The following is a 4,793-nucleotide window of genomic DNA, read 5'->3' on the forward strand; positions in this document are numbered from 1 at the left end:
AAGTAGAATACTCCACCTGCAATATATATAATATATATATATATCTTTTTTTTGTCTTCTATTTTTTAAAGAACATTTTGCCGACTTTGTGCAAGAACTTTATGAATGGGCATATTTATGTCTGCATTAGCCAATAAGCTTTTCCCATCAGGTCTTTAAACTTTGCATGACCCCCATTCACATGAGTGGTTGTGAAGTGTTTCACACTGTAGTGTGATCAAATCCTTGTGACGTGAATAAACATCTATAATCGCAACCTTTCAGATCGGCATAAACAGAGAAGCCCAGCACCAGATGCAACAAATTTAGGGTTGAGGCTCACAAATGCAAACATCTGGTCTTTTACCATACACATGAAACCAGCCATTTTCTATGTAAGCAACCCCAATGCACATAAGGAAACACTTGGGCTGTAACTTAAGAGTAGAGTCAGTGTCCCCAAATAACAACGGTTTGACCTGCGAGTTAATTTAAAAACTAGCATTTAGATCGAGCATTTCCACTTATCAATCCAGTGACTTGCAAGTTTATTTTGAGGACCTGGTTATAAAATGACAAAGAAAGGAGAAAATATGCTTTCATACTATATTACAATCAAAATCACCACAGCACATGCTAGGACAGTTCATCCTCTGTTCCCAAACCTAATCAAACACCCATTCTGCTTATATGGGATATCATTTGCTATGTCATTTCTTACACAAAGCTAAGATTGTAATCCTGCCCCCCCAACCTAAAAAAACGTTCAAGAATTATGTTCAGCTGGTGCTGGGAGTTCCCTCAAATACAATTACATTGTTTACATGCAGTAGTATGAGATGAAAATTGCTTTTGAAAGTGTTTCTCAAGGATATGAGCTGCATAAACCTCATGTGTACTGCATTATTTAAATGAAACTGAGAACAACACGCATCAGCACATAACCAAGACATGTGTTCAAAAGGGACGTTTTCAGGCGAACTGTAGCAAATGCTCACTTAATCCCTATGAAGAGAGAGGCTTCTGTGACTACCATTATTGACAGAAGCCACAAAAGCTGAGGATACTCATTGACTCTTATGTGCAAGAGTGCTCTGAGCACTAGGCAAATAAACAAACATGTCCAAAAGACTCTATAATCTTCCATAATATTTGACATTCTCTTCACCACCTACGGTATACCAACCATGGCCCCGTGGAAGGGAATAAATAATAAGTCATCATACCCCACATCCAAAACACGCTGATGGTGGTCAACTGTCTTTCACTATACGTCATTTGTGAGGACATTTTGATGACGGCAATTCAAATGACCCAAACATAAAAATATTCTGCCATCTCACCATCATGCCAATGCAAACCTGTATGACATAAAGGAATAGTCAGTGTTACCACAAAAATGAATTTCAACTTGTTCCACCTTTTGTTTAAAAAGAGAGAAACTCTGGGTTACAGTGTGACACTTACAATGGAAGTGAATGGGGCCAATCTATAAACATACTAATTGTTTTAAAAGAATAGCCACAAGATGTAAACAATATGTGTGTTAACATAATTTTAGTGTGATAAAATCACTTACAAACATTGTCTGTGTTAAGTTATATACAAATGTACAACTTCGTTGCCGTGACGACGTAAACCCTTAAATGTAAAAATTACGATTTAAATGATTTTACAGCTCAAATAATAGATACGTTTTACCAGAAGACTTAATGTAAATGGTTTTATAAAATGTATAAGCCCTTTAAACCCTCACAAAATTTAGATTAACTTGAATTGAACCAAGTTGAACCAGTTACTGAATGAACCAAACCCATTGTTTACAAAAATGTCAGTGCATGCGCAGTAAGTGGTGGCTGGACGATTAGACGATTAAATAAAGGTACGACACAAAACCATCATAAATACAGGCATATTCTTAGCTATACAATTATTATAATTATATGAGTTAATTAGATACCCGCAATAATGTTTGATATAAACTAGTGCTGTCAGGCGATTAAATTTTTTAATCGCGATTAATCGCATAATTTTGTAGTTAATCGCAGAGTTGGAAAGTGCTGAAATTTGACACTCTATATAATTATTTTCTTGTCAAAATTCATTTATTTCCACCATAGAAAGAAAACAAAACAATATGTAGAAATATAATGCTTTATCAACATTTTCCATACAAAGCCTTCAACAATATAAATACAAGGCACTAAAATATCACCAATTCAAATACCATTAAGTTTAAGTGGGAGTTTGACTAATCAAAAGAACTAGTCCCCACATAGGTTGCATATTTATTGCAATGGACATTAAATCCCTTAAACTGTCATCCTGCACAATATTAATTTGCCAGTATACTGCTTTCCTACAGCAATCGTGAAGCTGTGTTCATGATTCGCGCCAAAGCCGCAACGCCAGTGTTGTGTGCCACTTTAAACTCACCATGAAAAGTGTTTGCGTATATAAAAACATCTCATTCTGCGTTTTGGTGATAGTTAAGATTTGGTGTGCTTCTGTGGTAATTAAAACGTGCCTTACATAGGTTGAAAAATGGAATTCTATCACAAATTTTGTACTTTAAATAGCGTTAAGAGCTCCTTTCTCCATCATTTTATCACTGACAGGGAAGCGCTGAATGAGGACTATCTGACTGGGTCAGAGATTTATTTTAAGATTATTTACTTAGATAACAACCTCCACGCCTCTATCATAGGATATCAAGGGTCAACTAGCGTGTTAAGACAGTGCCGCCGCATTATGCTATTTAATGCTTAGCTGTGGCGCTGTGGCGTGTGCCTCAGTGTAATAACTCCAGGCGGACATATTATAAAGGTTTCACTCTTCAAACCAGTGTTTATTCAGTATTAATGGTATTAATGGTAAATGTGTTAATCACGATTAAGAACAATTAACACGTTAAACTTTTTTAATTAATCGCATACATTAACATGTTTGCTGCAGATTTTCAATGATCTCCTCATTCCAGTCAGTTCTATTGATGGCTTGAAGCCACACCCATCTTCAAGCTATTTTTCATACATGGAATCCGTTATAAGTTTACAGTTTGAGCAAGGTTTTTGACACCACTTCCATGTGAGACTTAAGCGGTGACATTGCCAAAGGATTGGTCTATTGAGTCCAATGTGGAATGCTGTGGCTGTTAAATGAGAGACAAGACAAGATGGGAGTCTGTTAATGATGATTTCCACAAAACGAAGTAAAGAGCAACAAGTGTTTTTTACTCATAATTTTGTTAAAGTGCTTACATAAATTATTGCTGTAAATTTGTCTAAATCGTTCCAGGTTGATGAACTGTAAGGTATGTGTAATGGACGTCATTCCTGTGGTTGGTGCCAGTGTATCAACACAAGCATGTCATCAACCACCTGATTTAGGACAACGGTCTCGCAAACTTCGTAGTATATATACACCTTTGCTTTTTTTGCCAATTTTTGATAGAATAGGAAAATATTAAATTACATATGGGGCTTGGTAATGTTAAGGCTGTTATCTGGCTGACATCTGAGGATTTTGGCATAACAGTGGTTCAGTTACGGCAGCTTTCTGGGGATGTAGGATAAGTTGTTAACGAGTTCTGGTGCGGAAGCGGCAAATTGTTTGGCTTTTTTCATGCTGATGTCTGGGGTCTCTGAGCACAGTTTTGGTCCAATTACGTGTGCATGCTGGGAGGGGGACAGGATGAGTGTGGTTGAGTTTTGGCCTCTTTTTGGGGTGGATACGGCCTGCATTTGGAAAGGGGCTTTTGGGCCAATTTTGGTTTGTAATTACATGTGTTATGTGGGCCAAACTCCCAGGTGGACTGCGGCCAGATTCAGGCCTAAATAATTTGGCTATCTGGGACCTGATCAGCTCATGTAAACAAGGAAGCTAACTTCCTGGGCATTTACCAGCATTACGTCATCATGACAACGAAATTTTAATCTTGGATATAACTTTACACAGACATGGTTAGGTAGCGATTTTATCACACTAGAGACATATTTACAGGCATTATGTATTTTTGAAACAGTGTGTACTTTAGCATTTAGTAAATTGACTCTGTTCCTTAATGGCCATTCACACTGAATGCGTTATGCGTCTGCACAGTTTTTACATTTCTTTTTCTATGTAAACATGCGCTTGACAAACGTTTGTTTACATAACTAGTTTTTTAGACGCTGTGTCACTGTCAAGTTGAATTGAACTTCAACTGTTAAAACCCATCTTTCTTGAGACACCTGCGTTTTGCTCTTTTCGTCGCACTGCGTCTAAATTGATTTTAGCGCAAGGAAGCTTTCCGTGTGAACGGCCCCTTACTGTACTATATATTTTACGACAAATGCTGTTGATAATGTTTAACTTGTATTGAACCAGGAACATTCCTTTAAATTGGCCCGATCTCTAGAAAGTTGGTTTTATAATTTAGCAGACAGGCGCTCGACTCTCTCTGGGCAGACGGTTAATAAGAGGAGATTAGCTTTCTACTGAGTGTGTAACAGATATCTAAATCATTAGGACTCCCCCTCCACCATATGCCACCCCTCGGCTCTCTGCCCCCTGAACCCCAGGGGTCAAACGACTGCCAGCACCCTGACCCCCAGCATTTCCTTTGAATATTAACAGGCTTGTTATGTCGTCAAATGCCCTGATATAGACCATGGCCTGATTTAGAATAAGGCCAATCAGTGCTCTAAACAGCTCTTGAGTTCAGCGTTTCAGCCTCAGAATGTCCGAGGCTTTCATGTGTCTCATTGAGAGGCATAATGATAACACACAGAGGAAGTGTGGGGCATTTTAGGGAGAAATTATGTGGTCACATG

The sequence above is a fragment of the Xyrauchen texanus genome, chromosome 32, assembly GCF_025860055.1.
Source record: "Xyrauchen texanus isolate HMW12.3.18 chromosome 32, RBS_HiC_50CHRs, whole genome shotgun sequence".
In the NCBI taxonomy this organism is placed as follows: Eukaryota; Metazoa; Chordata; class Actinopteri; order Cypriniformes; family Catostomidae; genus Xyrauchen; species Xyrauchen texanus.